Below are 11,598 nucleotides of genomic sequence, written 5' to 3' on the forward strand. Positions count from 1 at the left end.
TCATTCCTTACTTGACGTTAATTTTTTCCCCCTGAGTAAGAGCTACAGGATGTGGCCAAAGATCTATGCTTTCCAAGGAAAGGGAATTTATACCCAGTTGACTTGCTGTTAGCCTTTTATGGATACAGTATGTTACTCTCACACAGTTTGAAAAAGGCTGAAAGGGACATAATTTACAAAACTTTTGCACTAGTCAATTTGTTATCTAGGAACATTGGGCTAATATGTTGTTTATCATTTCAGAGGGCACCATGTCTTTTGTACTCATGAAAGTGACTCCAATAAAATTCACAAGAGAATTGCATTCTGTTTTCGTATATCTCATATACTGCATGTGTATCTGGTTTCCCCCTCTTCCCTGACTGGGAAATAGTATGTCAGATGTGGCATGTACAAATAGGGTTGTGAATTTTGTATGAGAGAGATGTCATTTATTTAAAATATTAATTTGCATTGTGGTGAAATTTTATATTTTGTGTGTCTTTTGTCTTTCTGGTCTGTACTGTGGTTTCTCTTCAGAGCATTGTGAACCAGTGGGCTGACTGCTGGGCTGGCACTCAGGAGACCTGCCTGCTGTTCCCAGCTCTGCCCCTGTCCTGATGTGTAACCTTGGGCAAATCACTTTTCTCTGTGGTTTATTTTCCCCATCTGTAAAATAGGAATAATGATACTGACCTTTGTCAAATGCTTTGGTATTTACAGAAGAAAAGTGCTATGTAAGAGCTAGATGGTGGTGGTGGTGTTGTTGTTATGTATTATTATTTGATTAATTGACCTGTCTCTCTTGTTTTTGATCAAATATCGTCATGTATTTTGTAATTCATTGAGTCTCAACTTTTTTCCATACTGGGATTGCCTCTTCCATACCAGAACCATGCTCCCATCTAGCTGGAATCTGGGCAGGGCTCTCCTTCAATTTAGCAATATGGAAGGGCAATGCAGTTGTGATCCCTTACACCACTGGTAACTGACAGTTACCCCAGCCAGCCCTGATTGAGAACCTCTGCTATAATCAGCTCTCTAAGAATTTGTTTTGCTTGATAAATATCTCTGTTCAAAGTGGCTGCTAGTCATTCATTTTGATATTGTGCTGGTGTGTTAGGGTGTTCTCATTGACTGTCGAACCACAGTTGCTACAGAAAAGTTTGCTTTTCCAATTTCTCACACCTCTCCAAGGGCTTGATCTAGTGTCTGTCAAAGTCAATAGACTCCCATCATCTTCAGTGGATTAGGTATGAAGTGAAGAATTGAAACATACTACTAAGGTTTCTCAGTGTGTGGATCAGTGTTGGTAGTTTGCTGCACCCATATTGCATGGGCCCACATTCACGTGGCTTGGTCTCCTACCAGAGGAGGTACTGAACTTTCATCTTAAACTACTCTCTTTCTTGGCACATACTCTAACATTCTGAACCCTCTGAATAGCTTCAGACAGCTGTCTTTTATCATCTTAGAAATCAGCCTACCAGAGAGATGCTTCTTCATCCAAATGTGAATTTCCTGCCAAAATCTACACCTGCTTGGGCCCAGAAAGTTCCTAAACCAATTATATAAATAGGACCCAACTTCAAAGTTTGCTATCTAAGAGCTCTGCAGAACTCTGATCAGGCACTTTTATGCCATTGAGATGGACAGAGTTCCAGTTCTTGCTCCTAACCTTACAGGGCCATGAGATTACAACCTTGAGAGTTGTGACATTTCTAGGTGTAGGAAAGTTATTTTCAGTTCTCTTCAGAGATTTTTATGGTTTCCTAAGAGATCTGTAGAGTTGAACTCATGGTAACTAACACGTGAGTTTAAAGGTGGAGTGGAACAGAAAAAATCCCCAAAATTCTTTTAATTCTCTCTTAAATAATCCGAAAATATCTTTTTTTTTTAAATACTTGTGATGTACAAAATAGATCATAGTGAGGCATGGGATAAAAATTTTATTGGCACTAATTTTGGAATGGCTTTACCATTCATGCATAATATGCCCATTCCACTCATTTGTACTACCCAATTCTGTGTTCCTATGTACTGCATGCTGCTTTGCAAACAAATTAAAAAGGTGCATCCCTGTTTTGAGAAGCGTACAATCTATGGCCTAATACCTACCAGACATAGTGCTTACTACTGTGAGCTGTCCCCTTGACTTCAGAGGGACTATTTGCAGAGGCAAGTACTGAAAGTGTTTGCAGGATCAGGCCCTTTATTACATAGGACAGCGAAAGAGATGCCAAAATAGAGGGTAGAGGAGGGAGTGCAGGGTAAGTTTAGAAAGCACAAGGACTATGAGTAAATTATAATATGCTTTCATTATGTACTACTTCTTAGTTCTTTAATTTGTGTGTGTGTGTGTAGTTTATAGGAACAGTAGTTTTACAAATGTAAGGGTAGGGGAATGATACCACTTACGTGCATTGTGCTTAGGAAGTTTTTAGTCAATTTTGGCCAGTATTTGCTTGCATTTCATTTTGTCTGTGTTCAAGCAGAGGGATGATTTGGCTTTAAACTGCTATCTTAGATGGGATTTAAGATAAGATGTTACTGAGGCAAACTGTTAATATAACTTTGACATTCCTGTTGCATTCCCCAGGTCTGGGGCCTGTTCTAGTTCCCACTGAAGCTAATGGTATAATTTCCATTGACTTCCAAGGGAGCAGGATCAAATCCACTGTGATATGAATTAGCTGAAAATATTAGACTTGCTATTATGTTAAAATAAACAAAACAAAACAACCCACCATATGGTCAGCTTAATATTCAATGATTATATCTTGAAGGAAAAAATTGAAATGGCACATTTTAGGGTGGAAACTGTCTTACGCTGAATTGTGTTAAAATCTGATATTTGCCAGAGGATTTCATTAACCAGGTATTGTTTACAAGCTTTCAGAGCAGCAGTGTCATCTCTATCTAGAGCTAACATGTTCTCCTGAGGAAGGATCAGGGACTCTCTATAAATAGCTCCATGATTATGAATATGAGAGGATTAGAGAACTAAGTACAGCAATAATGTTAATGTCCTTAATGAAAACAAAAGGGAAGAGTCCCAGACAATATTTGCCATGAACAAAGGTCAATATCATTCAGTAAATACAGCAGTCTCCTGTTTTCGCTGTAAATGAAAATGAAACCTCTTAGTACCAGCATATGTTAATGTCATGGAGAGTTGAGCTCAAAGTCAATTGAGGTCAAAAGTTGCTGCAAGCTAAGGTTTTGTGACTCAGTGACTGTGTTGTCAATACCTTGCAAAGTACTGGCTAGGATTCATCACAATCTTTTGTAAAGGCAAGGAAGATAATTCCTTTAAATATCTCTTTAAATACTCTTCTTTTAAATACTAAGCTGGTCCAAACTATGGTTGAGGTTCATGAGCTGGAATATTGGCCAGCCAATAAGGAGTTGAGATCAATTAACTAATTTCACTTTAAACTAGACAAAAGAACAAGTACTTGTGGCACCTTAGAGACTAACAAATTTTTTTGGGCATAAGCTTTTGCGAGCTGAAACCCACCTCATTAGATGCCTAGAGTGGAAAATACAATAGGAAGATAGATCGATCGATCTATCTATCTATACACAAAGAACATGAAAAAATGGGGGTTGCCATACCAACTCTGAGACAAATCAATTAAGGTGGGCTATTATCAGCAGGAGGGAAAAAATCTTTTCTAGTGGTAATCAGGATAGCCCATTTCAAACAGTTGACAAGGATGTGTGAGTAACAGTAGGAGGGAAAATTAGCATGGGGAAATAGTTTTTAGTTTGTGTAATGACCCATCCACTCCCAGTCTTTATTCAGGCCTAATCTGATGGCGTCCAGTTTGCAAATTAATTCCAGTTCCACAGTTTCTCATTGGATTCTGTTTTTGAAGGTTTTTGGTTGAAGAATTGCCACTTTTAGGTCTGTAATTGAGTATCCAGGGAAATTGAAGGCTCTTTGACCGGTTTTTCAATGTTATAATTCTTGACATCTGACTTGTGTACATTTATTCTTTTGTGTAGAGACTGTTCAGTTTGGCCAACGTACATGGCAGAGGGGCATTGCTGGCACATGATGGCATATAACACAATGGTAAATGTGCAGGTGAATGAGGCCCTGATAGTGTAGCTGATGTGATTAGGTCCTATGGTGGTGTCCCTTGAACGTATATATTCAATATATCTTCCTACTGTATTTTCCACTCCATGCATCTAAAGAAGTGGGTTTTAGCCCATGAAAGCTTATGCCCAAATAAATTTTAGTCTCTAAGGTGCCACAAGTACTCCTCATTCTTTTTGCTGATACAGGTTACCATGGCTACCACTCTGAAACTTTAAACTAGGTCTGTCAAGTGATTAAAAAAATTAATCGTGATTAATTGTGCTGTTGAATAATAATAATAGAATACCATTTATTTAAATATTTTGGATGTTTTCTACATTTTTAAATATATCTATTTCAATTATAATAGAGAATACTAAGTGTACAGTGCTCACTTTATTTTTAATCCAAATATTTGCACTGTAAAAAAGAAAAGAGATATCATTTTTCAATTCCCCTAATACAAGTGCAATGTCTTTAGCGTGAAAGTTGAACTTACAAATGTAGAACCATGTACAAAATATAACTGCATTTAAACACAAAACAATGTAAAACTTTAGAGCTTACAAGTCCACTCTGTCCTACTAATAGTTCAACCAATCGCTCAGACAAACAAGTTTGTTTACATTTTCAGACGATAATGCTGCCCCTTTATCGTTTACAATGTCACCTTAAGTATGGCCGTTGATGCTTCAAGCATCATTCCAGAGGACACATGCCCATGCTGATGACAGGTTTTGCTTGATAATGATCCAAAGCAGTGTGGACCGACACACATTCATTTTCATCTTCTGAGTCAGATGCCACCAACAGAAGATTGATTTTTATTTATTCATTTATTCATTTTGCAGTTCGGGTTCTGTAGTTTTTGCATCTGAATGTTGCTCTTTTAAGACTTCTGAAAGCATGCTCCTGTCATGGTATAATTCCCCAATTTGAACCTTAGAGTCCAAAAAATGGGGAACCAGCATGAATTCCTCTAAGCTTAATTACCAGCTTAGATCTGATAAGCTGCCACCACCCAAAAATATATAGTGTTTTGGGGCACTCTGGTCCCCCCAAAACCTTCCCTGGGGACCACAAGACCCAAATTCCTTGAGTCTTACAACAAAGGGGAATAAACCATTTCCCCCCCTTCTCCTTTCTTCCTCCCAGATCTTTCCTGACCTGGGTACACTAGGAGATCATCGTGATTCAAACTCCTTGAATCACAACACAGAGAAATCAGGTTTTTTTTCTCCCCCTTCTCTCTCCCTGTCTCTCACCAATTTCCTGGTAAGTACAGACTCAATTCCCTTGAGCCTCAACAAGGGGAAAAAATCAAATAGGTCTTAAAAAGCAAAACTTTTAATAAAAAGAAAGAAAAAAAGTAAAAGTTGTCTCTGTAATTTAGATGGTAAAATTTACAGGGTCTTTCAGCTTATAGACACTAGAGAGAAGCCTCCCCCCAGCAAAATACAATTTAAAATACTCCCAGCAAACTACACATTTGCAAATACAGAAAACAATCAAAAGACTAAACTCGCCTTTTCCTGGTACTTTCTAAAATTAGAACAGAAGAGATTTTTTTCAGAAAGATTGGAGGAATCTGCTTACATGTCTGGTCCCTCTCAGAATCCAGAGAGAACAAAGCAAAACCCCAAAAACACAAACAAAAGGCTTCCCTTCACTGAGATTTTAAAGTATCTTGTTTCCTGATTGGTCCTCTGGTCAGGTGTTTTTGGTTTACTGTTTGTTAACCCTTTACAGGTAAAAGAGACATTAACCCTTAACTATCTGTTTATGACAGCTCCATACCTCATCCCTCCCAGATTTTGGAAGGCAGTTGAGATTCTTAAACCTTGGGTCAAGTGCTGTAGCTATCTTTGGAAATCTCTGACTGGTACCTTTGCGTTTTGTCAAATCTGCAGTGAAAGTGTTATTAAAATGAATAACGTGCTGGGTCATCATCTGAGACTGCTATAATATGAAATATACATCCAAGAGTGGTAAAACATAGCAGGCAATGTACAATTCTCCCCCAAGAAGTTCATTCACAAATTTAACTAATGCATTATTTTTTGAACGAGCATTATCAGCATGGAAGCATGTCCTCTGGAATGGTGGCTGAAGCACAAAGGGGCATATGAATGTTTAGCATATCTGGTATGTAAATATCTTGCTTTCAGGTGACATTGTAAATAAGAAGTGGGCAACATTATTTCCTGTAAATGTAAACAAACTTCTTTGTCTGAGCAAGTGGCTGAAGAAGTAGTAGGACTGAATGGACTTGTAGGCTCTAAAGTTTTACATTGTTTTGTTTTTGAGTGCAATCATGTAACAAAAAAAATCTACATTTGTAAATTACACTTTCACGATAGAGATTGCACTACAGTACTTGTATGAGGTGAATTGAAAAATACTATTACTTTTTATCATTTTTACAGTGCAAATACCTGTATTCAAGATAATATAAAGTGAGTACTGTACACTTTGTATTCCGTGTTGTAATTTAAATCATATTTAAAAATGTAGAAAAAAATCTAAAAATATGTAAAATTTCAATTGGTATTCTATTGTTTATTAGTGCGATTAAAACAGTGATTAATTATGATTTTTTTTAATCATAGTTTTTTGGAGTTAATCACATGAGTTAACTGTCATTAATCAACAGCCCTACTTTCAACTTAACTTTTAAAAAGAACAAGCTGGATCTACAGGATGGTCCTGGCCACAGAGTCCTCCAGACCAGGTGTAAAACAATTACCTTTATTATTCCCTTTGTTTTCCATACATAAAAAGCAACCATCTATGTTCAGCCCAAACTGACTTTTATTTTAGCTGAAAGAAAACAGAGCCAATTTTTCATGAGTGATTCTCCTCTATCTAGGCTGCCGCAACTCTCAGAACAAACTGGTTGCTGTCTTTGCACACAGAATTCCAGCAATTTACAGTTGTGGAACTCTGAAAACAAAAGCATCAGTGTCTGAGCTACTTACGCTACAAATTTTAAATTTCCTTCTACTTCTTATTATGTTTTATTTACCAGCTAGCTCAGTGTGTGGATACTTGTATGTAGAAGGCATGATAACTCAAACCTCTTTTCTTCCCCACTTATGTGGCAGCTATGTGGGAACTCTGCCCTGCATGACCAGAAGAAAGGAGTGAGGAGTTAGAACAGTTAATCTACAATATTTATTCCCCTCCCATAACAATGCAAAAAGAGAGCAGCAATCAATCCTCTTCCACTTTGCAGAGGTGGGTTGGTGTGGTGTCCATTGCTGGTAGGATAGGTCAGCTGGTGCATGGGCAAGAGCAGAAGAACCCACATGGAGCCTGAAATCAATAGGGTTTTCTGTCTCCAGGATACTAGGGCACATGTGTGACAGTATGACAGATTGGAGGCTTTGAAAGAGATGTGTGTTTCAGAGGCTGAGCTCCCTTTGGGCTGTTTGAAGCTCAAGAAGAGCACATCAGCCTTGATTGGCTGCTCCATTCTTCCTGTTTTTGTGCTTGGGATGAAAGCGTAAAGAGGCTAGAAAAAAAATAGGGCGGTCAGAAGTTTGGAGGAGTGAAGCACGTATGGCATGGGAGAGCTAGATCATGTTATCAAGTTCTCCTTTTAAAATCACTCTGTTTTCCACTGGAAGCAGTAGTAATGCCTATATAGGTTAGAGGTTTATGGTCAGAAAAGTAAGATGCTTGGTTGTCAAGAGTCTGGCAAAACTAGAGAACTATTATGCTTGAACTCAAAGCATTTCTAACCACCTAATAAATTCTTTTTCAGCTATAGTGGTGCATCAGCACAGTAATTAAAGATTAGTCATAAGTGCTTGGAAAGAAACTGCACTGATGACTAATTTGTGTATCTAAAACCTCTTATCAAAGCAAAATATTGGCTGTAGCCGGTGTGGATTACATTTGCTATAAAGGGGTGAACTTTGGCATGTAGAAAACAAGCACCAGCTCTATCAATAGTGTGCTGAGTGCTACATGGCTCTGGTAACAGATAAAAGACGGTGGGGGAAAAACATCAGGAGATGAGGTCTCCTTAAATCAAAATGACTCTCTAGCATCATTGGTTTAAAATCTATATAATATAAACCAACGCAGTTATCGTTGATGACCAGTATCAGGAACATATTACCATGTTTCCAAAATTATGGCTTGGAGTTGCCCTGACATTCTCCAGCTCTGAAAGAGACCACCTTGTTTTTTTCTTGCACCCAGAAATGGTGGTAGCACCCTCCAGAGAAAGATGTGTGGCCATCCTTTCTCAGCTAGAATGTTGGGTCAGCCCAATGAAAGGCCTTTGAGAGAACTAAAGGGGAAAAAGGGAAATCCTAGAAGATCTCTCCAGAAATATTTAAAATATTGCTTGGTCTCAACTCAGTTTCGCATACAGTAGAACCTCAGACGTCTTGGGAATAGAGGTTGTTTGTAACTCTGAAATGTTTGTAACTCTAAACAAATGTGACCTAAACCTTATAACATGTAGGACATTGACCCCCAAAAAAGGAAAGAACAAACAATAGAAGAGAAAACTTGAAATGATGTTGTCTTTTCAATGTATAAAGTTTCTGTAATAGTTATGATATCCATTATACATGATATGATAGTACCTGCTTTTTGTAGAATGAGGTACACTTAGTTCAATTATCTTTATTTTAATCTAACTTGTGATCAGGTTCATTTGTGTGAGAGCCTCTGAAATGTTCACAGAAATGAACATATCTTATGTATCTTATGAGGCAATCAGAAGAATCAAATTATCTCATATTTCATTAAATTTTAGAAGTCAGGATCATGCTGTAGCAGATTTTTACTTTGATGTATCATATCTAGGTTGCACTACATTAAGCAGAACAAATTAGAAGTGTCCTCAATCAAGATATAATTGCTTAGTTCTCAAAATGTGGTGATGGAAATGTATATTGATGATCTTTTGATTCATATGTTAGGATCAAACAGGAATAACTGACCCATTATTCAGCCCAAGCATATAATAGTCTCATTTTTGTTCCAAGAATCCCTTTTTCTCCCTTCTCTCTAGCCATGCGCAAACTGTGTATATATAGAATGTTATTTAATAGAACCCCAGTGTGCTAGGTGCTGTACAAATACGGAACAAAAAGAGAGCTCCTGCCCCAAGGAGCTTACAATCTATGTAGTCAGGAAATATTTTTAAAGCAATGGTATTACATTGAGCCTGAAAACATTTCTACCCCACATTCGGAGAGACTTCAGTTTAGTAATGGCTGAGTCTTGGAATGGGAGAAGATCAACTGAATGAGAAAAAGAAAGAGAGAGTGTGCTACAGCCATAGTGGGTGTTAGTGAGAGTGGCTGAGCAGCCAGGTCAGGACTGAGTCCTAACTCTTTAAAAAATAATTGGTAAATAGAGCATCTGAAACAGTATGATGTCCATTAACAGAATGATCAGAGAGACTGAGAAAAAGATTGAGACGTGCAAGCTGTGGAATAATTGTACAGTTTACATTAGACATTTATTTGTTGGATGATATCCAAATAGTATGATCAAAACATTCACTGTATAAAGGCTTTCTTTATATTTTAGAGGAGGGAAACAAAACAGCTTGCATTTCAGTTTGTGGTTTGTATTGTTTAGTATAAACCGTCCATAAACGCACACAAACTCAATTTTTTATGCATTCAGTACTGGCTTGAGAGTTTTTGGTGTCCTACACAAACTGAAAATGTATAACCTTCACAGTAAATAGTGCCTAAATGTTGTACTGACCCCAATACTTAGCTGTTCTTGAGGTATCCTCCTGATCTGTATGTATGGTACAGCCAGCCTGATTTCATTGTTGCTTATCTATTAATCTTATTTGTCTGTTTTAGCATGATTAAAAGCAAAAACATACATCTCACCTCTTTCCAATAAATTCACTTTGAAAACCTGTGTTAAAAGAATACACTGCAAACCCATCCTCCTCACTATAGAGTAAACAGAAATTATCTATCAGGTTTTCTCCTGCATGATTGGGCCCCTAAAGGATTTTTGTTTTAAAATTATTTAACTTGGCCAGGGTCGTCCTTAGAAAATATTACCTCCTACAGTCCAAAGATTTTTTTTTTATTTTGCAAAATAGCATCATTCTGCATCTGAAAATTTATCAATCATAACAAAACAGCTATTATAGTAAAAACAAAACAATACTGAATAAATCCGTCTGTGCTCCCTAGGGTGGGAAGTGATGCAATGGAGATAACACTAGACAGTCATTTTTAACTACGTCCTTGATACACCCTGTTGCGCTAGGGAGGAGAACTCCAATCAGTAAAATTATTATTGTAAACTTATATATGCAAAAACACTGAATAAAAACAGCTGAGATTTTGGATATGAAAATGGCAGAAATTCAGCAGTTGCAATTCAGCCCCCTTATAGATTCACAGGCTTAGAAGTGACCTCAAAAGTCCTCTAGTCTAAACCCCTGCCAAGATGCAGAATCTGTTGTGTCTAAACCAGCCAAGACAGATGGCTATCATCCAGCCTCTTTGTGGGAACCTCCAGTGAAGGAGCTTCCATGACCTCCCTAGCCAGTTTGTTCTGTTGTCCTACTGTTCTTACAGTTTGGAAGTTTTTTCTTGAGATTTAATCTAAATCTGCTATACACAGATGTGTAAAGATAACATCCCCATAGCATTTCCATCATAAGGGAGTATTGGGGGAATGTTATCTGTTTGCAAAGGTAAGACTGCAATGGTGGCCACTGATATGTTGTATTAGTGCTTATCATGTTTATTTGCATGCGTTACCTTTCCTGTGAGAGCCAGAATTTTTGATTTCTGTTTGTGTGTACTAAAGCTCACACTTAATATGGTGTACCGTTAACATAATTTTAGGAATTAGAGTCTAAATTGTCAGGTATTGGATATCTTAAAGTTAGCCTCCCACCTCCATATTTGGGTATCTAAATAAAAGTGGCCTGATTTTCAAAGGTACTGAGCACTTCCAGTCCCTATTAACACATTTGTTTTACCAGTTTACTTTTCATAAAAATCAGGCCATTTTGCTTAGGTGCCCAAATCCAGAATTAGCCACCTAACTTTAGGCACCCACTCAGGTTTGAAATTTTGGGGCATAACTTCCATTTTGTCTTTGGTTGGGGGAAGGAAAAGAGTGATTGACTAGATATGGATGTAAAAGTCTAATAAAAGAACAGGTATGTTAAAGGTGCAGCTTGATTGGCTCTTGCTAGACTATCTGTTCCTCTAGAGTAGGTGGGTGGGTCTGGGGCAAGTTTGAAGTTCTAAAGAAACAAAATCCATACAGTTTTTGAAAAAGCAGCAAAGAATCCTGTGGCACCTTATAGACTAACAGACATTTTGGAGCATGAGCTTTCTGTGGGTGAATACCCACTTCATCGGATGCATGTGACAAAGTGGGTATTCACCCACAGAAAGCTCATGCTCCAAAACGTGTTAGTCTATAAGGTGCCACAGGATTCTTTGCTGCTTTTACAGATCCAGGCTAGCACAGCTACCCCTCTGATACAGGTTTTGAAGTTATTCTAACACAAA

The sequence above is a fragment of the Gopherus evgoodei genome, chromosome 6 (assembly GCF_007399415.2).
Source record: "Gopherus evgoodei ecotype Sinaloan lineage chromosome 6, rGopEvg1_v1.p, whole genome shotgun sequence".
In the NCBI taxonomy this organism is placed as follows: domain Eukaryota; kingdom Metazoa; phylum Chordata; order Testudines; family Testudinidae; genus Gopherus; species Gopherus evgoodei.